Consider the following 25,725-nt stretch of genomic DNA (forward strand, 5'->3'; position numbering starts at 1 on the left):
TAAGTTAAAAAGTGTCAATTGGGGAACAGTTCGTTAGCTAGAGGTATGATTCTGCATTCCCATTGGCTGTCTCCTTAGTTACTTGTTTGTGTTGTCAAGGTTGCAAGGTGGTTTTTGTTGGGGGATGGCCAGTGCCTGGTAACAAATGTAAACAAACAAGTGATATAATAAAACCATTAAGTTCTAGTCAGAATAAGCAAAAGCATGTAATGTAAATGCATATTTAAAAATCTGCCAATCCCTTTGCATTTTAGGAAAGGGAACCTGGCATTTTAGGATATGCATACTTTTAATTCTCCTGGTATCTGTCTGACCCCCTCATCCAGACAGACACCAGGGGAATTAAAAGTAAGTGGTGAGAGGGGAAGTGACTGGGGTGAATGTATGGGGTAACAGGTGAGAGAGAGACTGGTTGGGGTGATGACTGGTGAGAGAGAGACAGCCTGGTGTGTGTGGAGGTGACTGGTGAGAGGGGGAGTGACTGGGGTGACTATATGGGGTGACAGGTGGGAGAAAGACTGGTTTGTGAGTGGTGAGAGAAAGGCATCCTGGAGTGTGGGGGTGACTGGTGAAGGGGGAGTGACTGGGGTGACTATATGGGATGATGGGAGGAGAGAGACTGCTTGGGGTGGTGATTGGTGAGAGAGAGGCAGCCTGTTGGGTGTGGGTTGGAAGTGACTGAGGCGACTGTATGTGGTGACGTGTAGGAGAAAAAGGCAGCCTGGTGTGTGTAGGGGGGAGAGTGACCGGGTTAACTGTATGGGATGACAAGTCACCCCTCATACACACCAGGTTGAATCTCTCTCTCTAGACACCATCCCAACTAGTCTCTCTCCCACCAGTCACCCCGTACATTCACCCAAGTCACTTCCCCTCTCACCAGTCACCTCCCCCCCCCCCCCAAACCCACAGACTCAAATCAGAGGAACTCAAAATATCCTAAAATGCCATGTCCCCTTTCGTAAAAAACAAAGGAATTGGCAAACTGTAAATATGCATTTGGATTACATGCTTTTGCTGACTAGAACTTGATGCTATCATTACATCACTTGCTGTTTACACTTGTTACCAGGCACCGGCCATCTCCCTACAAACACTACCTTGCAACCTTGTCAACACAAACAAGTAACTAAGGAGACAGCCAATGGGAATGCAGAACCATACCTCTAGCTAACGAACTTTTCCCCAATTGACACTTTTTAATTTATTGGTTACATTTTTAGTTAGTGCACACTAGCTATAGTTAGTGCGCGCTAAGATCCAGTTAGCAAGCACTAAGTCCGAAATTAGGAAAACTACTTTCCATACCTGGGTACTTTTGATTTCCAATCACCCTGAAATTGTCGTAAATTAGATGGGGTGTGGAAGGATGCATAAAAACAGGAAACAGAGAGTAGGATTAAATGGGCAATTTTCTCAGTGGAAGGGAGTGGACAGTGGAGTGCCTCAGGGATCTGTATTGGGACCCTTACTGTTCAATATATTTATAAATGATCTGGAAAGAAATACGACGAGTGAGATAATCAAATTTGCAGATGACACAAAATTGTGCAGAGTAGTTAAATCACAAGCAGATTGTGATAAATTGCAGGAAGACCTTGTGAGACTGGAAAATTGGGCATCCAAATGGCAGATGAAATTTAATGTGGATAAGTGCAAGGTGATGCATATAGGGAAAAATAACCCATGCTATAATTACACGATGTTGGGTTCCATATTAGGTGCTACAACCCAAGAAAGAGATCTAGGTGTCATAGTGGATAACACATTGAAATCGTCGGTTCAGTGTGCTGCGGCAGTCAAAAAAGCAAACAGAATGTTGGGAATTATTAGAAAAGGAATGATGAATAAAACGGAAAATGTCATAATGCCTCTGTATCGCTCCATGGTGAGACCGCACCTTGAATACTGTGTACAATTCTGGTCGCCGCATCTCAAAAAAGATATAATTGCGATGGAGAAGGTACAGAGAAGGGCTACCAAAATGATAAGGGGAATGGAACAACTCCCCTATGAGGAAAGACTAAAGAGGTTAGGACTTTTCAGCTTGGAGAAGAGACGACTGAGGGGGGATATGATAGAGGTGTTTAAAATCATGAGAGGTCTAGAACGGGTAGATGTGAATCGGTTATTTACTCTTTCGGATAGTAGAAGGACTAGGGGACACTCCATTAAGTTAGCATGGGGCACATTTAAAACTAATCGGAGAAAGTTCTTTTTTACTCAACGCACAATTAAACTCTGGAATTTGTTGCCAGAGAATGTGGTTCGTGCAGTTAGTATAGCTGTGTTTAAAAAAGGATTGGATAAGTTCTTGGAGGAGAAGTCCATTACCTGCTATTAAGTTCACTTAGAGAATAGCCACTGCCATTAGCAATGGTTACATGGAATAGACTTAGTTTTTGGGTACTTGCCAGGTTCTTATGGCCTGGATTGGCCACTGTTGGAAACAGGATGCTGGGCTTGATGGACCCTTGGTCTGACCCAGTATGGCATTTTCTTATGTTCTTATGTTCTCCTGTCTCACTATTCACAAACCCTCTAACACATACCAACACTCTCTATGTTCCACATACAATCATACACACACACACATGCTTGCTCTCTCCATGTTCCACATACAATCATACACACGCACATGCTTGCTCTCTCTCTCTCCCCCACACATGCAATCATACACACCCAAGTTCACTCTCTCACATACAATCATACGCACTCTCCCACATGAAATCACACACACATGCTGACTCTCCCCCACATGCAATCACACTCACGTTCACTTGCTTTCTCCCTCATGCAATCACACACACATTTTGCCCTTTGTCACTCCCACATGTAATCACACACACACTTGCCCTGTCTCTCCCACATGCAATCAGACACACATACACACATGCTTACCCTCATGCAATCACACACACACATACTCACTCTCTTTCTCTCTCCCTCACATGGCAATCGAACACACCCAAGCTCTCTCTTTCACGTGCAATCATACAAACTTTCTCTCCCACATGCATCTCTCTCCCCCCAAATGCAATCACACATACACATGCTCAATTGCTCTCTCTCACAAACAATCACACACACATGGTCGCTGTCATTCCCACATGCAATCATACACCTGTCACCCTTTGTCTCTCCCGCATGCAATCTCACACACATAAGAACATAAGATATATCATACTGGGTCAGACCAAGGGTCCATCAAGCCCAATATCCTGTGTCCAACAGTACCCAACCAAGACACAAGTACCTGGCAAGTACCCAAACATTAAAAGAATAGATCCTAAGCTACTAATCCTTATTGATTAAGAGCAGTTTATGGACTTCTGCTCTGGGAATTTATCCAAACCTTTTTTTAAACCCAGCTACACTAACTGCATTAACTGGCAATGAATTCCAGAGCTACCATCTCTACTAAGGACATCACCAGTGTACCCCACTCTGTGGATCACTACCGCCTCTGCTGTGGACCTTCAGTAGCTCATTTAAAACAATCGGGAAAAAGTATTTTTCACTCAACGCATAATTAAGCTCTGGTGCCACTCTATTTCTTTAATAAAGACTCTAGACTGATACTGTGTCTGACGTCAGTTGAGACCTCGCCTCCCGATGGTGAGGTTCACGGGGCTCCTCCCTGTGGGCGGTACCATCTCTCACCTCGGCCCAGGGCCCACACACCACTAACCCTAACATTCACTTCCAATACTGTATCACTCTCTTGAGTTTTTGCATCCTAAATGCATTATTGTGCATTTTTTAGCATTAAATCTTAGGTGCTAGTCTCTAAACCATTCCTTGAACTTCATTAGATTCTTCCTCATGTTCTCCACACCTTCCTGGTTGTCTATCCTGTTGCAGATTTTGGTATCATGGGCAAAACAACAAGCCTTTCCTGACAATCCTTCCTCTAAGTTGTTCACGAAAATGTTAAAGGCTTACCACTAGTAACGGCTCTCTCCTCTGAGTAAACTCCATTTACCTCTACCCTTTGTTGCCTCCCACTCAGTCAGTTTCAATCCAGTCAGTCATTCTAGATTCCATACCAAGGATGCTCAATTTATTTATAACTCTCCTGTGTGGATCCTTACTAAAATCTAAGTACACTACATCTAGCACTGTCCCTTGATCCAACTCTCTGGTTACTCAATCAAAGAAACTGATCAGATTCATCTGACATGATTTACCTCTATTAAAACCATGCTGCCTTGGATCATACAATCCATTGAATTCCATAAACTAAACTATCCTCTGTTTTACTTACTTTCACCTTTATGAATAAGAACCGTATCTGCCCCTCTCCAGTTCTCCGGCACTACTCCCCACTCTAAAGAAGCAATGAAAAGCTCAGCCATTGGATTTGACTGGAATTTTCGGAGTTCCCTCAATACTCTCAGATGTAGCCCATCTGGCCTCATCGTATTATCTACTTTACGTTTAACTAGCTCCTCACGAGCACACTGTTCTGAAAACTGATTCGAGGTTTACCTCACTTCCAGTTTTATTTGCCTTTGTTTTATGTGGTCCTGCTCTAAGTCCTTCCGCAGGAAATAAACAGAAATATTTATTAAGCAAATTTACTTTCTCCTCATCAGCCTCTCCATATTCCTCGCCGTCACCTCCGAGTGTCACATTGCCATTTTGCATTTCCTTCTATCACTAACATATCCAAAAATAGTTGTGTCCTCCCATTTTATCATATTTGGTATTTTTTCTTCTATTTTAATTTTTGCATTCCTGACTACATTCCCAACTTCTCTTATCTCTTCCAGATATTGTTGCTGGCCTTCTACTTTCTGTGATCCCTTATAATTTATGAATGCTACCTCTTAAGAAAACTATAGTGGTCTCTTTTTCCTCTTCCTTTATTTACTTCCCTAACAAAAAGGTTAGTTGCCCTTATATCTCCTTTTAGTTTTGCCCACTGCTCTTCTACTTCCCTTAGATTTTCCCAATCAGCTAATGGCATCTTAAGGTACTCCCCTATTTTAACAAAATTAGTTTTCCTGAAGTCTAGGACCCTTGCCTTTGAATGAAGCTTCATCTCTTGTGCTCTAATACAGGACCTTGGTCCCCCCCACGCAGTTCCTCAAGCCAAATAGCTTGGTTTTTAGGATACCCCTAATATCCATAAGTAATGTTTGCATTCACTGGGAGCAACACATGCAAATATACGTCATGCATATTGATTAGGGATATCCTGAAAACCAGACTGGCTGGGAGCAAGGCATGTGGACCTGTTTGACTACCACTGCTCTAGAAACATAGGTTATTGTAGGTAAATGAGCATTCCAAAGCCAAATTCAAGCAAAAGCTTACAATTTATTGGAATAATATTTAAGTATCATGACTGGTTTCTTTACCAGGACAGTAAGAACTGCAGTTTGCCCAATTCCACTTTTATAAAGGTTAACATGTAGATAGATATTTAGTGCTATGTGTGCTAGAAATCTTGAATTTGGTAAAGTGATTGTCCAGTCGGTATAATGCTCCAACATGCATTCTTGTAGTCCTGGGGGAATTCTGCACTACTGCGGAGCACAGAATTTGCACAGCATTCCCCCTCTGCGCAGAATTGCCATTTTCTGCGCAGAATTACCAAATTCTGCGCAGAAAAGAGCAGAGGAGACCCCTGGCATGCTGCGAACGGAGCGCGTTCCGCATGTGCCGCGGGATGCGCTCCATTCGCGACGAAGATGAAGGCCCCGGCGCGCTGTTCACGGCGAAGATGGAAGGCCCCCGTGTGCCGCGAATGGAGTGTGCTCCAGTTGCGGCGAAGAAGGAAGGCCCCCGAGTGCCGCGAACGGTGAGAGAGAATGTGTGTGTGTGTGTGTGAGAGAGGAGGGAGGGGAAGGTGAGAGAGAGCAGGAGATTTAGAGAGCATGGGAGGTAAGAGAGCGAGTGGGGATGCTTGAGTGTGGTTTCAGAGAGAGGGAGCCTATATGAGGGAAGGGAGTGTGGGGTGAGAGAGAGCAGGAAAGTGTGAGTGTGGTTTCAGAGACAGGGAGCCTATATGAGGGGAGGAGGTGTTGTGGAGAGGAGGGTGAGAGAGAGCAGGAGGGTGTGAGAGAAGGCATGGGAGGTAAGAGAGTGGGGGGATGCTTGAGTGTGGGTTTCAGAGAGAGGGAGCCTATATGAGATTGTGAAGGAGTGTGTATGTGTGTGAGAGACTGGGAGCTTGTGTGTATGAAAAAGGGGTTGTGTGTGTGTGCGAGAGAGTGAGGGAGCCTGTATGAGGGTGTGTGTATGTGTATTAGAGAGAGAGAGCATGTGTGTGAGAGAGGGAATGACAGAAGGAGCCTGTGTGAAGGGCAGTACTGAGAACGGGGTCAAACTCTGGGACTGGCAATAGAGTGGAAGGGGTTGAGCCTAGAGGTGAAGGGGAGAGATACTGGCAGGTGGAGGAGTTGGAGCCTGAGAGGGCAAAGTGGCCAGGGGAGTAGGGAAAGACAGTGGAAGGGACACTCTTACAGTGAATTTTTAGGGAAATTCTGCTCAAAATATTTAAATTTCTGCATCTTTAAGCAATAACTTTTTTCTGTAATAATTTAAAATGTAATTACTTAAAGACTGTCATGTAAATTGTGTTATTTTGACCATTATAAAGTTTGCAGAATTTTGCAGAATTCTAAGTTTCTGTGTGCAGAATTTTACATTTTTTTTGTGCAAAATTCCCCCAGGAGTAATTCATATTTCAGCTGTAGAAAAAGTCCTGATCAAACCCTCTCTGCTTTAATCATTATTACTCTGATAAGGCTTCAAGGCCAGAACATCTAATGTACTAGCAGATCCTGCTGCTATCTGATTATGCTTTTCAATTCTATTATTAGCACATCAAGTAACACAGCTGAGCTTGGTCTTCACTGCAAAGCAACATAAAATTGGATTTTAATTAATAAATTGAAAAAATACAGCTCAAAAGCCAGAGAACAGTGGCATGTACAGTGTCTTGAGAGCTGCTTTAATGTCACTAGAGTCTAAAATTGAGGTTCTCAACCCAGTCCTGTGCATATAAATCTATCTCATGTATATTATTCCTAGCATATATTTTGAAAACCTGACTGGATGGACATGCCTCGAGGACTGGGTTGAGAATCACTGGTGCAAAATGTATAAAACAGTACTGCTTGCCTGGGACAGCACAACGCCTTTTTGATTGGAGAGGAGGCCATGCAAATTGCCCCTAACTCCATCCCAACTTTGTCCTCATCTTCATCCCCAACTGTCATTCTCTTACATACATCGGGTCTGGGAAAGAAGGAGGTAAGGGATCTGGGAACAGGAAGATAGGAGATCACAGAGGAGGGAAATGAAGAAGGAATCTTAGGCAGGAGATGTAGACAGATAAGGAGTAGAGGAGGACAGGGAGAGAGGGAGGACAGGATGGAGGGATTTAGGGGGGATAAGAAAAGGGAGTGGGAGGAAAGGAAGAAGGGCAGAAAAGACAGGTCAAGAGTGGGATAGGAAAAAAAGATCAAAGATGGGAAGCAAAGGAGTAGTAGTGGGGATGGATATGGAAGAGGAGGAGGAAAGATTGGGATGGCATGGAGAAGGAAGGAAGTCACAGCCCCCCGTCACACTTCCATCCTTTTTTCCCTTAGCCCTCCTTCCAAAGCCCCTTTGATCTCTCAATCTCCTTCTCTCACTTTTTCCCCTCACCCATCTTGGTTCACTCCCTTCCTCTCCCCTGTGAACCCCTCACTCACTCTGGTTCACTCCTGTCCCCATCCTATCTCTCTCTTTTCATCCAACCCCCCCCCCCCCCCTGGCCATTATCTCCAGTTCTCTCTGTCTCTCCCTCCTCCCACAATCTAGTTTTCTCTCTCCCTCCTTTGCCCCATTCCCAGTTCACTCTGTCCTTCCCTCCAACCCCTCCCCCGTTCGTGGTTAGTTCACTCCCTTCCACCCCAATCCCTGGTTCACTTTGTCCCTCCCTCTCTCCCCCTGTGATCCCCAGTTCACTTCCCCTTTCTATCCCCATTCCCCAGTTCACTCGTTCCCTCCTCCCTCTTTCCTCCTCTTCTACTTCCCCTGCATGTGTGTGTCGTCGTCGTCCCCCCCCCCCCCCCGCATTGCTGAGTTACTCTGTGTCCCCCGGACCTCTTCACTCACCACTGATTAAGTTAAAAAGGAGGAGGAGAAGACAAAAAGGAAGGTAATAAAATCCAAATGAATAAATGACCGAGCGAACAGGGGAGATGGAAAGGGTATAAACAAAATGGAAAACACTTCCAGGTGGCAGCAAATAAATGTTCATTGTATCACAGCCCCAGGATGTGATTAAACTGAAAACCCAAAGAAGGTGCTGGTCTAAAAAAGAAAGTGTAGAAACATAAGAACATAAGAACATGCCATACTGGGTCAGACCAAGGATCCATCAAGCCCAGCATCCTGTTTCCAACAGTGGCCAATCCAGGCCATAAGAACCTGGCAAGTACCCAAAAACTAAGTCTATTCCATGTAACCATTGCTAATGGCAGTGGCTATTCTCTAAGTGAACTTAATAGCAGGTAATGGACTTCTCCTCCAAGAACTTATCCAATCCTTTTTTAAACACAGCTATACTAACTGCACTATCCACATCCTCTGGCAACAAATTCCAGAGTTTAATTGTGCGTTGAGGAAAAAAGAACTTTCTCCGATTAGTTTTAAATGTGCCCCATGCTAACTTCATGGAGTGGCCCCTAGTCTTTCTATTATCTAAAAGAGTAAATAACCGATTCACATCTACCCGTTCTAGACCTCTCATAAGTGACAGCAGCAAAGGACTATATGGACTATCTGTTCTGTCCATCCACACCATCTATTCAGCTTTACAGACCCTACTACTCTCTGTTTTTACTAATAGAAAAACCTGCTGAAATCAGACAGAATGAAAGCAATCTTCTGTAGAGACAAATGACCAATTTAGCAGATATTGTGTGAATTGTTTAATTGCATTTATTTTTATTTATTGAACTTGTATCCTGAGAATCCAGGCTAATTAGCCAGTCTAGGCTGGTTACAGTAAACCATATAAATTTTGAATTTACACACTGAGACACCACATTATAATACTCAAAATATACACATATACAGATTCACAAAAAACGTAATTGTCTCACAGCGCATATGTCGTGCAGAGCTATAGAAATGTTAAGTAATAGTAGAAGTAGTCATAGGCATGAATATTGAAAATAGAGTTTTCCTAACATCCTATCCAAAGTTTTATAATGACAAAAAAAAATTGTATTTATCAGATATTAACAAAAGGAGGAGATGACCAGAAAATCAAGACAGAATAGCAAGGATTATAGTATGAAATGAAAAAATGATAATGATACTGACATCCTGTGGCTGCTACTGGCATTGCAGTTTCTAATTAATCTGTTACACCATCATTTTGTGGTCACTCCTGGTATTACAGCCTCTTGCCAGAAACAGTTATTAATGGTACATACAAACAAAATTAAACACCAATCTGGAAAAATGTCTCCTCGCTGCAAATGTACAGCTCAAAATTTTCCCAATTAAGCCTGACTCACTGAAATCAAATAAGAAGTGTAGGATTTTCACCAGGTCAGACCGAGTTTAGCAAGAATTAATTCTATGAGTTTAACTTTCAAAACCTCAAGAATACTTCTAAATTTGGAGAACTAGAATTTTTTTTACTTTCAAAATTTAAGATTTAATTGGACCCCTGCCAGTAAATGATGACTGTTGCAACCACAGCTTACCTGCTAAAAAGTATTGAAAATAAAATGCAGTATTAGATACTCCGAGATGTTTATGGTATTCCTGATTGATACTGGGGATAACGCTCGCAGCTGATAAGTTTGGATGGACAGATTTTTTAAAAATTCTGAAAGAGAAAAAAAAAGACAACATTTTTCTAAATTACAAGTTACTTTTATGAAGCAAAATCTGAACAAAAATCACCATCATGCATTTTACTAACATTTTAAGAATGAGACATAACACAATAACAATTAAAAGAAAAATGTGAACCAGAATAGGTTTGGGATTTAAATTTTGCCTGCTATGCAGCCTTATCATACCTTCTTGTCTCTTGAAATGACACCTCCTCACCAGCAGAGGCACTCAGTAAGCCTCACCTTTAGCCTTGTCAAGCTCCTCCTCTCTGCCCTTACCACACCTCAGCTTCAGCCCTATTTAAACCTGCCCTGCCATTCTAGCCTTGTTTTCTCATGGTGTCACTCCTGGCTCCATGACCTGACCCTTTTTCTGTCTTGCTTTGTGGTCTACGTGCCTTCTGCCTTTGCCTTACCTTGTGATCTATGGGTCTTCTGCCTTGTCCTGCCTTAAAGCCCTTGGGCCTATTCATTCTTGTATACTGCTTTGAGGTCTTTGGGCCTATTCTGTCTGTTCCAAGCCTTGCTGCCTTTGGAATTCTGTGTTCTTTATTCTGTGTTTCCCTTATCTGCCTTGTCTAAGTCCTGTCCTAGTCTGCCTTGTTTTCTTGCCCTGTCTGTTCCAGAGTCCTGCCCAGTCTGTCTTGTTGGTCTTGTCCTGTCTGTCCAGTCATCAGTCTTGCTTGTGCCAGAGTCCTGTCCTTGCTTTGTCTCACCCTTCTCTTGTTTAGTTCCAGGTCCTGCTTAGTATCCAGCCTTGCCTTTATCCTGACAGCCAAACCTTCCTGGCTTGTACTGCCAGCCAAGCCTGTCTGCCAAGCCTGCCTTTGTCCACACCTCGTCTCCAGTCAGCCATGTCCAAGCCTTGCATGTGTGGACTCACTACTATAAGGTACAGAGATCTACTGGCCTCAAGAGTCCAAGGGCTCAATCCACAGGGGAGGAGACTGGCTAGGCGGAAGACCAGACTTTGTCTTCTCCAGGTCTTGCCTTGCAGTCCTGTGCTGCTCTGCAGGTGGGTTTCCCGGACTCGGGGGCAGGAAAAGCTGCTGAATTCTCTCTTCTTTGCATGAAGATATTAAAAATTAGGGATGCGTTCTTTTGAAACAACATTGTCTATATTGCTTTATGTTTTTGTTTTGTTTTTTTAAATGAAACAACAGTAAAATACATAAATGTTGTTTTTAATTGTTTTGTTTTTAGTGCACACTAACTTGAGTTAGTACGCACTAAAAACAAAATGAAAAATCATACAAACATTTAAAAAACTAAAAGAAACTAAAAACACAAGAAAAATTATTGCCATGCACACCTCTAGTTATAGTCAAGCCATATTATGTGTGTGATTTCTAAACTTTAGAACAATGAAAGCATGTCAGTCTCAAATGTGGTTCTTTCATGCCACCAATGTTTTGAACACAATGTATTGGGAGCAGGAGCTAAAAAAAAATGTTAAAGTCAAGTTTTCATGACATTGTATTTGTACAAACTGCTGCTTAAGTGATGACTATCATTTGCTTTTCTGCATTAGTTGTCATGCAATTGTAAAATCCTAGCTGGGTGCCTTTCCTCAGGCAGAACAGAAACAGCTGGGGTAGTTATAATCTTTACAAAAAAAAAAAAGCCCAGCAGGGCAAGCAAATTAAGTATCACTGCTCTTCCATTCATATCACAGATTTCCACACTTCCCTTTCATTGCTAAAGTGCTAATACCATCAACTCTGCCTCTCTCCTTCCCTATACGTTATGACTATATCTCTCCTGAACAGCTTCTTGTTAACTTATGCCTCAGCATTACCAGCCAAGAAAAGATGCCCTTCTAGAGGTCTAGGACCTATATGTACTGTCTGCTTCAACTATTGCTAATTAAGGCCAACAGTCATAAACTGCAAACTGCATTGGGCAACCTATGTGGGCTGGAATTGCAGCATAGAAATTGACCTTATATTCCCAGTATACATAGCTAATTAACATACATGCTTTCAGGTCTCTGGAGTATTGATGGTCCACTGGTATTTTATTCCCAAATTGCAATAATTGAAGTAGATGATGAGTAATGACTAGAATTTTAAAAGGGCAAACAATCCAGACGGTTAATTTGAGCTGCAAAACAGACAAATGGTATTGGGGGTTCGGGAGGGGAAATAGTACCTCATGAGCATGATGGTGGTAAAATATAAATAGCAGGGAGGGATGAGAAGTAGAGATCACAGAGCTGGAGGAGAGGATGCTCATGGTACTGGAGAAAAGGGAGATCACCGTACCAAGGAAAAGGCACAGTTTATGCTATTGAAAAGGATGAAGAAGAAATTATTACAACGTTGGAGGGCATAGAAGGGAAGCTCAGAGTCACAGTGTGTGGGGGAGTCAACTACACACCTCCCGTAATTGTCTATGCATTGCAGGAGTGCATTTTCAAAGGCTTACGTGCCTTTTCCATAGGTAATAGAGTTAACCTGTCTAAATCAGCTATATCTGGCTGAGTGGATTTTTAGCTGCCAAGAAAGTAAGTATATATGTCAGAATGCTCACATTTTGGGCCACGCAGAAAGGGACATCCTGGTATATGTTTTAAAACTATACTATACCGGTATATTTATTTAGCATGCTGCTAACACATATATTTTATACAATCATATTAAATGATGGCAGAAAAAGACCCAAGTGGCCCAGCTAGGCTGCCTAGCAAAATGTTTATTTTATTTTTTTAATATTTTGGGTAGTAACTGCCACTCTATGCAGGTTACCCCCATGCAGTTTACCATTTATTTTCATTTTCATCCTTTAGCCACTGGGAATCCTCTTCGTTTATCCCAAGTCCTTTTGAATTCCATTACCGTTCTTGTCTTCACCATCTTTTCCGTGAAGAAATATTTCCTGATGTTCTTCTAGAGTCTACCCCCTTGGAACTTCATATTATGACCTCTAGTTCTACAGCTTTCTTTCCATAGGAAAAAGAGTGATTTGGGGGCATTATTAATACCGTTCAGATATTTAGAAATCTGTTTCATATCTCTCCTGTCCCTTCTCTCCTCCAAGGCCTATATATTTAGGTTGTTTCATCTCATAAATCTTCCAGACCCCACACCAATTTGGTTGCCTTTCTTTGACAGCTTCCATCCTGTGTCTATCCCTTTTAATCTTTTATCTTTATTAAAATGTATGAATCACTTAACATGAATCTAAGTGATGTATAAAAAAAACAATCATAAAGATTTGAAACACACAGAATAAAAACAAAATTGAGCAGATTGTAGGAAAATATCAGCCTGGGGGATTTTTTCAAAACCACCCCACAGGGTACCTGTCTGGCTCCTTCGTATACTTTCTGTGCAGCCCAAAAGCATGTCAAGCTGAGCCTTGTACGTCATGTGACCTGGAGCCTAGCAGAACTGAGCCAAAATATCTCCAAGATGAATTTTAAATTTTTCTTAAATATTTAAGTAGAGTACCCTAGACCATGGGTGAGAAAACTGAGCTGCCATCCGCTTTCCAGCCATTCCATTGTTAATTACCCTCCCACTCCCACCCCATAAGTTTGGTTAAATCTGTATATCATGGATTCCTAGCCTGGTGTTAAAGACTCTTGCCAACTAAACATACATTCTGCCACTGCTCGTGTGCTCGATAGAGTGCCCCCTGCTCTAGCACTGCCATATCATTATGTAAAGGTCTTGCTTGCCAGCCCTTTCCCATTTGCACCCTCCAGGAAACTTACCAATTCTAGAGCCAGAGCTCAGACCAACCACCTCAGAAAGAAGCCTCACTAACACTGCACAGGCACTTTCTCCTGGCTCACCTCTTCCTTGTTATGCCTGTCGGCCGCAGATGGCTGCAACTGCACGCACTTACATTCTGCACCATTCTCCAGCCCTCCTGGGTCTGCTCACGGCACAGGCCAGTCTCCTCCGCTGCGTTCCCCGTGGCTCCTCATGGCGGCTGAGACGCCATCGCCACCCACGTTATCTCCGGGCCCTCCTGGGTGCGCGCACGCACCACCGGGCCCTCCTTTGAAGCCTCTTTGGCGGGAACCTCGGGGGCATCCCTGTTTGATGATGTCATCGGATCAAGGTACTTAAGCTCCATTTCCGCCATCAGCTAACCGACTTGGCAACAAGTTCCGTACATCTCTACTAGCTCCTGCTCCGTGTTCTTATGGCTACGCTATTGGGCTCCGTTGTACCTTGGACTCTGTCTGGTACCCGCTCCTCGGGGGCCAGTGTGCGCTCTCTACGGGTACCTTGTCTCCTGGCCTCCCCGCTCCTTGGGCTGGCCCTGCGCTTCTGGGAGTTCTACTCTGCAAGGCTCCCCCCTGGAACACTTCTACCACTCAGGAGTCAACTATTGTACTTCCCCGCTCTTCTGGGTTGTGCCTACATGCTGTGTTGGACTGTCAGTGCTTCCCCGCTCCTCGGGGCTGTGTCCTCAAACTATACCAGAGACTCTCTTCACCGTCCCACTCCTCGGGGCCGTGCTCTCGTGCTACACAGCGACTGTTCACGCCTCCCCGCTGCTCAGGGTCGTGCTTACGTGCTACTAGACTGCCAGCACTTCCCCGCTCCTCGGGGCTGTGCTTCTCTATCATACTGAGACTGTCTGTGCTCCCCACACTTCGGAGTTCAACCTATGACATCATCTGAGACCTGACTCTGGCTTTCCTGCACCGCGGGTTGGCCTACGTCACTACAGCTTCACCTCCCATGCTTCACAGGGGGGTGTCTCCGGTATACCTCCTGCACGCCAGCCTCACGCCTGCCTGCTCTGCGGCCTGCCTGGAGCCTTCCCTTTCGGGGGGGTCTCAGTCCAAGTACTATTGTCAGCCTGCTTGTCTACTGGGACTTCTCCACAGTCTCACCAGAGCTCCCTGCCATGCCTGACCTCACCTCCTGGCGGTGAGGGCTTGTGGGGCTCCTCCCCACAGGTGGTAACAACTCACACTTCGGGCCAAAGGTCCACATACCCACAAACCATAACAATATCCCAGGATGGCAATATCATGGGCCTCACTGAACTATGTCTCTGTAATAGTAGCAATATCCAAGTCCGCCTCCACCATTAGGACCTGCAAATCTGGAACTTTGTTGCTCAGACTACAATCATTCATGCACATAGCTTTCCAGCTTTCTCTCTTGGCCTGCTATTCTTTCTGGGTACCTTTTCTTTCCTTCTGCTTAAGAGTGGACTAATTTTGTTCTTTTCTGTATCTGTGTGTGTTGGGGTGACATTCAAGTATCTGTGTGTGTTGGGGTGTCATTCCAATTCTATTGACTTCTTTCTGTTACCCAGGTCCTCTAATTTAAATGTGCAAGTGTATGCACATACTTTTAGCTGCATATCACAAGAATATCCAACGACTATGCACACGGTTGGGTTCGTTTGGATTGAAAAGTATCTACATACATTTAGGTGCTCTTTTGAAAATTCACCCTTCTATGTACGGTATATTGGCTTCAATTATGATCCACACACTGAACCTAGAATTTAGGAAGGAAACAAAGAAACTATTGTATAGTTCCATTAGTTCATTGCTTTACTTGCCATATGTAAAGAGTTTTTAAATATATTTGTTCTATTTTGGTCAGTATTCTGCACAAACTTTCCAAATGAACCCGCACTTCTTGGAGTCAGAAAATATATTGGAAGTACTTAAATGTGCTGTAGTTCATCTTCTTTCCTTGTCTTTCTCTGGCTTAGCAGATAAATTGGCCAAATCTAAATAGCATGACCAAGGTTAACCTTGAAGGACCAATGTTTTCTGTCAACTAAGCTATATACCGAATGTGTGCAACCAGCAAAAGCAGACTTAATGGTCTGTATGGGACGCTTCAGAAAGCCATTGCTCCAGACACCCACCATGCTGGCAATTTCCACATCCATTCACAACTTTCCAGTACCATACAGTATCCCTCAGCAGGGAAAGATGTTACCATCACTGCCACAGGGGTTCATTACAGCACCAGGTCTGCTGCATGCCGATAACCTGCTGGCAGAGACAGATGGTTCTTTGTTTGCCACTTCTTAAAGGGTCAGCTTGTACTGTTGCATTTATTTTTCTTTCCTCCTGTGATGTAAATAACCCATGAAAACATCTCTGCAAACTGATAAATTAGGTGGGAAAGCTATTTGCTTCTAATTTTTATTTTACTCCTAAAAAATGTAAAGTATCTTTGTCTAACTTTTTGTTTTATCCTCATGCTAATGAAAGTTATATTTCCTGAATGATGCTTCTAAACATTTAATGAAAGAAGGAAATGATTAGCTTGTGCAGTAAGAATACTGCGCATAGAGGGTTTGCAGGATAGAGGAAATGAGAGAAGTGATATGACAGTGTGGTATAAAATAAATATTTCTGTAGTGCAGAGTGCCATGACTGGATAAGAGCATCATGCCTGAAGTATGGGTAGTACTGCAGAAAGCAACCCTTCAAAAGGATGAGGGGAAGGAAACACTTTATACTAGGTTAAGGACCCATGTGTAAAAAAGGTAATAAAAGTTCCACCATATATATATGAAACTTGCCTCATATCAGTGGACATTCAGGACACTTCCCATTGGCCTATTCACATCCTTGATGTGTCCTTGGAAAAGTCCAAAAATGAACAAAACAAGGTCTGTGTGGTGGATTTTCAATGACTGTTGTATGCAGATGAAATCAGGTTCCAACATCATGTACTCAACACTGGTCCAGGAATCCTATCTTTGGATCCTAGGAGACAGAGACAGTAAGAGGTGGTCTAGGATCACGTCCCTGGGCTGCAGGCCAAGACAGTGAATATGAGAGCAAGGGAATTCTCTCCCCAGGCTCCAGAAGGAGAGAAACAGTGAACAATGGACCAAGGATCCATTCTATGGGCCCAGCAGCAGACAGGAGGAAGCACAGGACCAAGCATACCCTTCTCAGAGCACCAGAGGAAACAGAATTTGGCATAGGTCTAAGGATCACCTCCCAGGAGAAAACAGGAGTCAGAGCAGGACCAGGGATCCCTTCTCTGGGATACAAGAGAGAAAAGCATTGGCGTGGGACTAGAGTCACTCAAGAAGAGAGAGTTGAAATGGATATAAGGATTCCGTCTCTAAGGTCCAAGATAAAATAGGAGTGGGGGAGGGGGGGGAGGGGGAGAGGTATAAATTACTGACCTATACTTAACCCTATCCAGGACACTAACTTCTACCTGTGCTTATGTGACCCCCCTTATACTGTGTTCCTTTTTGGACTGGGAGGAAATGGACATGTGTCTAAAGGGACTGAAGAGCCTAGCATCTAGCTGCAACCTGTGTCAACATATTCAGGTATCTGAATCCTACATGTACTTTGGTTATTCTGCCTGCAAATTAAAAACAGCACATTTATTTATTTATTTTTAACTTTTATATACCAATGTTCCTGTATAGGATACATATCGCACCGGTTTACATAGGAACTGAACTGTCGCCATGGGGCGGGTACAAGGAACATGTAGTACAAATGAATTATAATATGGTATAATAAAAACATAGGGCTATACATGATATCACATCAAATAAACTTTTGGTGAATGCAAAAATTACGGGAAAACTGGAGTAACATGGATAACGGGTAGGACTAACACAAACTAGCAGGCAAGTTAAAAGGAAAGAAAAAAGAATGCATTAAGAACGTCTAACTTACAGGTTCATTAAGGGACTAAGTGATTTCTAACTGCGTGTTGAGCAGCATCTGGCTTACTGAGTTAATGTAGTCTTTGGCTCATGGGTAGTTCAAGTGCTAGGGGATATCTGGAATGCAGGTTTAGTTAAAAGGGCTCGGAGTCAATAAGCTAGTCTGTAGTTGTACATGATGCAATTGGATTAGAGGGGGTGAGGAGAGCTTAGAGTTGTCCTTTGGAAGACCAGGGGGCCTCAGTGAGAGATTATCTGGCTGAAAAGCCATGTTTTCAGTTTCTTTTTGAAAACCTCTGCCAAGAACCAGAGGTTCTTGGCAGAGGTCCGGAGGGAGCGAGTTCCAAAGGGGAGGACCAGCTGTGGAAAGGGCAAGCTTCCTTAATGAGGTTTTAGCCGGTGGGGTATACAAAGTGTCTTTGTATGCTCTTCTGATTGGTCTGTTCGAGATGTGCGGCCGTAGTTGGAAGCTTAGCTTGAGGGGGGAGATATTATGCAAGGTCTTGTGGATCATCATGAGAGCTTTAAAGAGAATCCTGTATTTGATTGGTAACCAGTGAAGGTTCAGAAGGATGGGGGTGATGTGTTCTCTTTTATTAGCATTGGTAAGAATCCTGGCAGTCACGTTCTGGACCATCTGTAGAGGTTTGGTGGTGTTAGCGGGTAGACCCAGAAGAAAGGAGTTGCAGTAATCAATTTTAGACAGGATGATGGATTGGAGCACCAAGCGGAAGTCTCGGAGGTGTAGGAGTGGTTTCAGTTTTCTTAGTACCTGCAGTTTGAAAAAGCATTCTTTGGTGGTGTTATTTACAAATTTTTTTAGGTTAAACTGGTTGTCAAGCAGAACACCCAGGTTTCTCACATGTGGTGAGTGATTAACTGATGTTTTGGCTGGTTGGGAAGAGCTTGGGGAGTTGAGAAGAACATTGTTGTTGTCATGAGCTATTAGAAGGATCTCCGTCTTGTTGGTATTGAGGACGAGGTTGAGGCTGGTAAGAAGTAGAACATAAGAACATAAGAGCATGCCATACTGGGTCAGACCAAGGGTCCATCAAGCCCAGCATCCTGTTTCCAACAGTGGCCAATCCAGGCCATAAGAACCTGGCAAGTACCCAAAAACTAAGTCTATTCCATGTAACCATAGCTAATGGCTGTGGCTATTCTCTAAGTGAACTTAATAGCAGGTAATGGACTTCTCCTCCAAGAACTTATCCAATCCTTTTTTAAACACAGCTATACTAACTGCACGAACCACATTCTCTGGCAACAAATTCCAGAGTTTAATTGTGCGTTGAGTAAAAAAGAACTTTCTCCGATTAGTTTTAAATGTGCCCCATGCTAACTTCATGGAGTGTCCCCTAGTCTTTCTACTATCCGAAAGAGTAAATAACCGATTCACATCTACCCGTTCTAGACCTCTCATGATTTTAAACACCTCTATCATATCCCCCCTCAGTCATCTCTTCTCCAAGCTGAAAAGTCCTAACCTCTTTAGTCTTTCCTCATAGGGGAGTTGTTCCATTCCCCTTATCATTTTGGTAGCCCTTCTCTGTACCTTCTCCATCGCAATTATATCTTTTTTGAGATGCGGCGACCAGAATTGTACACAGTATTCAAGGTGCGGTCTCACCATGGAGCGATACAGAGGCATTATGACATTTTCCGTTTTATTCATCATTCCTTTTCTAATAATTCCCAACATTCTGTTTGCTTTTTTGACTGCCGCAGCACACTGAACCGACGATTTCAATGTGCTATCCACTATGACACCTAGATCTCTTTCTTGGGTTGTAGCACCTAATATGGAACCCAACATCGTGTAATTATAGCATGGGTTATTTTTCCCTATATGCATCACCTTGCACTTATCCACATTAAATTTCATCTGCCATTTGGATGCCCAATTTTCCAGTCTCACAAGGTCTTCCTGCAATTTATCACAATCTGCTTGTGATTTAACTACTCTGAACAATTTTGTGTCATCTGCAAATTTGATTATCTCACTCGTCGTATTTCTTTCCAGATCATTTATAAATATATTGAACAGTAAGGGTCCCAATACAGATCCCTGAGGCACTCCACTGTCCACTCCCTTCCACTGAGAAAATTGCCCATTTAATCCTACTCTCTGTTTCCTGTCTTTTAGCCAGTTTGCAATCCACGAAAGGACATCGCCACCTATCCCATGACTTTTTACTTTTCCTAGAAGCCTCTCATGAGGAACTTTGTCAAACGCCTTCTGAAAATCCAAGTATACTATATCTACCGGTTCACCTTTATCCACATGTTTATTAACTCCTTCAAAAAAGTGAAGCAGATTTGTGAGGCAAGACTTGCCCTGGGTAAAGCCATGCTGACTTTGTTCCATTAAACCATGTCTTTCTATATGTTCTGTGATTTTGATGTTTAGAACACTTTCCACTGAAGGCAGCTATTCCAATGTGACCAAGTTTTGTGAAGAGACTCTATGATAGGGATGAGAATCTGGATGTCGTCCGCATAGAGGTAGTGCAGGATTAACTTGCAAAAGGACTGGGTGATGCAATATAAAATACAGGCAGGGTGTCACACACACTGCTGACTCTGAGAGAATTGAAGGTTCCATTGGTCCAACTTTAAAGTCTGTTAATTTTGGTGGCTCACGCAACACCACTGGTATCTCTTTGTGGCCTAGATGCTGCCAGCTAATGACCACTGCTGAGAGCGGCTTAGGATGCCACCATGCTGCATCCTCCCTGACTCTCCTTAGAAAGGCACACCCTAGCTCTTGCCATTTAAAGGTGCCACAGTGCGGAAATGATACTTGGTGCCTCCTGATGACATCACTGGTTCTCTGTTATATAAGACTTCCTGGGAGTACTAATAGATGCCTCAGCAATGAGTCTCCTACTTTTCCTGTGCATGCTGCCAGTGTCTCGTCTTCTTTGTCTCATCTCTTCAGCCCAAGCCTTGCCTTGTCTCTCCAGCCTGCCTTGCCTCGTTCCATCCAGCCTTCCCTATCTCGTCAGTCCCCCTTGCCTCACTCCTGTTTTTTCTTCAGACTGACTTCTGGATCTAACCCTTGCCTGGACCTTGACCATTCTTGCTTGCCGTCTGCCACTGACCCTAACCTTGACCTGGACTCGCTATCACTTTATACCTCGAGAGATTCACGCCTAAATCCTGTCAGTCCCCGAACTCAAGGGCTCAACCTGCATGGAAAGGGGCTGGTAAAGGTGAAGATTCTGATCGGTCTTGTCTCAGGGTACAACCACCAGCTATTGGTGTGGGCCTAGGAGTTTCACTCCCTAGGCTGTGTCAACCATACTAGAGCAACAAGAGTCCATTTCTATTACATAGACTAACCTTTAATTAGGGGGTTGGGTCTACACAGAAAAACCTGACCTTGGTTGGCACAGGATCACAATGAAGTCATCTAGATAAATTTAAATACTGCGGAATCAAAACACTTAAGTAAAGTTCAAGAGGAGCTTAATTAGAAATACCATAGTAGATTCTTCAGTAATTAATTTTCAGGATAAAAGAGAAAAATACCGTTTGGTATGAGAAAGAACGAGAGCAAGTGAATTAGCTCATTTTGTGTTTTATGCAAATAGAACAAATTAAAGAAATTGCTTGTGAGCTGATTGGTAGCATCCTATTAGATCTTGTGATAATTTCTAGTTGCTCTTGTTTACGTTTATACTTTCAGCAACAGGAGTCTACAAAGAAAACAACCCAAAACTATATACCTCATAAATGTATAAACACATATTGTAGTCTGAAAGAATAAGATAAGACACTTAATATTTTCAAGCATCAATTGAGCATTTGAATGGGACCGCAAGCAGAGACTCTGATGGTAGAGGTGTAACTTAGATTCCCCTGGCTAGCTAATTTCACTTCCAGGACAAGAGAGGAAAAGGTAGGTTCTTTGGCAGGACTTTCTTATATCTTTCAACGGGTACCAGAAGCTACAAGCAATTGAAGGATGGCTGGGAAATATTATATCACCAAACCTGCTGCTGCTGTTACCATTTCTACTGCTGTCCAGACAGATGTCCTGATCCACAGTGAGGAACCTCTTTAAGTTCTGTCACCTTCAGGAAAGAGGTGGCAGAACCTAAAGAGAGGATGGCAAGACTGAGAGGCATCCGGGAGAATGAGGACTACATTGAAATGCTTATCAAGGCATCTAAGATGGAGAACTCGAGCAGAGGGGAAGGTGAAACTGGTCCATGAGATGACAGTGGGACCCAGATTGCTACAGCTACTCTACACCACAGCTCCGATTTCCCTTAAACTGAAGAACTTTTATGCAGCCCTGGAAATAGAAGAGGAGGTGTCATCCCATGAGAAGGAGGAACCAGGACATGCAAACCTCAAAGCTGTGGGCACAGCAACCACTGCACCTAGGAGAAAGAGAGTAGTGGCTGTTGGTGATTTGCTTCTGAGGTGCATCCATCTGTCAACCAGACATGTTGTCCCGGAAAGTGTGCTGTCTGCCAGGTGCCAAAATCCAAAACATTAAGGAGAATTTATTGAAAATCCTCATGTTTACTCACCACTATCCAATGCTTCTCATCCATTGACGCGAATGATACTGCTAGATACTTCACAGATCATATCAAAAGTGACTTCATAGCCCTGGGAGATAGGGTAAAGCAGATAGGTGCACAGGTGGTATTCTCCTCAATGCTCCCAGCTAAGGATAAAGGCCCAGGTAGGGAAGCTTGCATTCTGGAGATAAATAAATGGCTGCATAGATGATGTTGAAATGTGTGTTTGGCTTCCTAAATCATAGGATATTTCAAAGATTGCTGAGCAGAAATGGGATCCATTTGTCGAAGAAGGGGCGCAGCAACTTTCAACACAGAATGGCAAACCTACTAAGAAGGGCTTTAAACTAGAAACATCGGGGATGGGTGAACAAAACCCTAAGATAAGTAAAACATTAAGGGTCAGATTTTTAATATTACGCGCGGGGGGTACATTTGTGCGCGCTACCTGGTGCGCACAAATGTACACCCGATTTTATAACATGAGCATGCTGCCACGCGCATGTTATAAAAACCAGGGTCAGCACACGCAAGGAGGTGCACACTTGTGCACCTTGCGCGCGCTAAGCCCTAGGGGAGGCCCGATGGCTTTCCCCGTTTCCTCCAAGGCCGCTACAAAACCAGAGCGGCCTTGGAGGGAACTTTTTTTTGGTCCCCCCCACCTTTACCTCCCTTCCTCTATCTAACCCACCCCCCAGCCCTACCTAAATCCCCCCCTACCTTATTTTGTTGAGTTACGCCTGCCTTTGGCAGGCTGCCGGCGCGCCAGGCCCCGACACAGGCCGCTGTGTCGGGGCACTCGGTCACTCCCCCGGACTGCCCATTTTTCAAAGCCCCAGGACATACGAGCGTCCCGGGGCTTGCGCGCTCCGCCCGGCCTATGTAAAATAGGCTCGGCGCGCGCAGGGGTAGGTTTTCGGGGGTTACGCACATATCTTACGAGCATAACCCTTTGAAAATCTACCCCTAAATATTCATATACAAATGGGAAAAAAAACCAATACTTGAAAAACTATGTACATAAAGCTCATAGTATGGGGAATGAAGCTTCAGATCTAGAGGAAGTCAAAGAAGAAGCTGATTTAGATATAGTAGCTGTCATGGAGACCTGGTATATGGAAAACCATGGCTACAATCTATTCAAGAAGGACTGGGTAGGAAGGAAGGAAGGAGGCATGGCATTATATATGTATTAAAGCAACAGTACTGCTGGGCTTAAGAAGTAAGGAAGAGACACTGTGGGTTAATCTGGAAAGAGGGAATGGAACATCTATTTATATTGGTGTAATATACAGACCTTCATCACAAACAGGAAATGGATAGAGATTTAATGGAGCATATTCACAGGATTGCTGTGAAAGGGGAAGTGCTGCTGCTAGAGGATTTCAGTCTTCCAGATACTGATTAGGACATTCCAACTGAAACATCTTCTAGAAGTAGGAATATCTTAGATTCTCTGCAAGGAGAACTGTTCTGTCAAGTGGCAACAGAACCTACATGGGAGGGAGCGATACAAAACCTGGAGCTTACCAAGAGGGACAGTATATCTCATGTTGTAGTGGATGATCATGTGGGAGCCAGTGATCACTGGATGGTGTGGTTCAATATTAGGATGCAAGAGATGAAGGTTCATTCTAAAGCAAGGGTCCCAGACTTCAGGAAAACTAACTTTTTCAAGATGGAGGACTACTTCAAGGAGTCGTTAGCTGGATGGGAAAATCTAGAGGAAATTAAAGGACAGTGGGCAAAACTAAAAGGAGATATAAGGGAAACTAGTCTTTTTGCTAGGAAAGTAAATAAAGGGAAGAGGAAATGTTTTTTTTAAAATAAGTAGCTGAAAAGATAAGGGAGAAAAGGTTAGGATTCATAAACTACAAGAGATTGCATAAAGAGAAAGACTCGATGACAATATCTGGGAAATTAGTCAGAAATGCAAAAATTCAATTAGAAGAAAAATAGCAAATATGGTAAAACGGGAGACAAGACCTTTTTTTTTAGATATCTTAGTGATAGAAGGAAGTGCAAAAGTGGCATTGTGAGACTCAAAAGTAAAGGGGAGGAATATGTAAAGACTGATGAGGAAAAAGCAAAATTGCTTAACAAATATTTCTGTTCAGTGTTCACTGTGCAAGGGACTGGAACAGGACCATATTAAACAAACACAAATAAGACTGGAAATGAGATAAACCTCAACTGATTTTCAGAACAGTATGTTCTGGAGGAGCTAACTAAACTTAAAGTACATAATCAATGGGGCTGGATAGGATTCATCCGAGGGGATTAAGGGAACTTAGAAATGTCCTGGCAGCTCTGCTGGCTGACCTTTTCAATGCTTCTTTAGAGTCTGCAGTATTTCCGGAAGGCTGGAAAAGGGGGATGTGGTTCCTGTTCATAAAAGTGGAAGTAAAGAAGAGGCAAGGAACTACAGGCCAGTTAATCTGACTTCTGTGGTGAGTAAACTAATGGAATCACTATTAAAACAGAGGATAATGCCATTTTTGGAATACAATGGACTGCAAGATAAGAGGTAGCATGGTTTTACTAGAGGTAAATCTTATCAGACAAATCTGATCAACTTCTTTGATTAGGTGATTAGAGAGTTGGATCAAGGGAGCGTGCTAGATGTAGTAGATTTCAGCAAGGCTTTTGACACAGAAGACTTACAAATAAATTGAGCACCCGTGGTATGGATCCTAGAGTGAATGACTCAGTTAGAAAATGACTGAGTGGGAGGCAACAATGGGTAGTGGTAAATGGAGTTTTCTTTGAGGAGGGTGGTGTTACTAGTGGTGTGCCTCAGGGATTGGTGTCTGAACAGGTTCTTTTCAACATTTTTGTGAGTGACATGATGAAAGGATTGTTGGGAAAGGTTTTTTCTTTTGCCAATGATACCAAAATCTGTAACAGGAGGGTGGCTACTAAATTGGTCAATGGTCTTCATTCTAAAGCATATGGGGATAAAGATCTAAACATGTATACCCTAGAGGAAAGGCGAGATAGGGGGCGATATGATAGAGAGAATTCAAAATCTTGAAGGAAGTTCTAGAATGAGGGGGTCAGGCATAGACTCAGGAGTAATCTTAGGAAATATTTCTTTACAGAGAGAGTAGTGGATGCATGGAACAGCCTCCCAATGGAAGTGGTGGAGAAAACACAGTATCTGAATTCAAGAAAAGTATGGGATAAATACAGGGGATCTCTAAGGAAGTGATGGGAATTATAATGCTACAATATTTGGACAGACTGGATGAGCCATACAGTCTTTTTCTGCCATTATGTTTCTATATGATGTTCCAGCACCAATAGGATTTGTACTTCTTGGATCTGTTTTTCCTGTGGATGTCGGAGCAGTTGAAGCATGCCTGTTCAGGCTTTTGGAGAAACAGAGGGAGCTATCTGTTGCAAAGAAAAAGCCCCAGGAGTTAGCCCTAGGGAAAGAATCATTTTCAGAGACTAAGAGGGAGCAAAAAAAGAGTCAGAGGTTTTGGAAAGTTCTCTGCTGGAGCTGTGCCAGGAATAAGTCACCATCCCACTGATCCTGCAAAGAAGCAAGCTGTGAGATCTTCACAGCATTAAGTAAGTAAGACAGCGACAATTTGAGTCCAGATAATTTTTTATGGAGAAGTGTAATTTCATACAATTTGAAGAGGAGCCACATTTTTCAAGTAGAGGGCACCTGTGTCAATGGGTACTTT

The 25,725-nt window shown here is 43.2% G+C and overlaps 1 protein-coding gene across 2 annotated transcripts in view; it reads right to left on the reverse strand.

The window, feature by feature from the left end:
- The window catches only part of PRR5 (proline rich 5), a 557,355-nt gene that overhangs the window by 397,121 nt on the left and 134,509 nt on the right, over positions 1-25,725 (reverse strand). For both annotated transcript variants that reach the window (XM_029600069.1, XM_029600065.1), the window contains exon 2: positions 9,720-9,844. The gene's annotated coding sequence lies outside the window, so the exon portion shown is untranslated. The remainder of the gene's footprint in view (positions 1-9,719; positions 9,845-25,725) is intronic.

This window comes from Rhinatrema bivittatum, chromosome 4 (assembly GCF_901001135.1).
Source record: "Rhinatrema bivittatum chromosome 4, aRhiBiv1.1, whole genome shotgun sequence".
NCBI classification, from domain to species: domain Eukaryota; kingdom Metazoa; phylum Chordata; class Amphibia; order Gymnophiona; family Rhinatrematidae; genus Rhinatrema; species Rhinatrema bivittatum.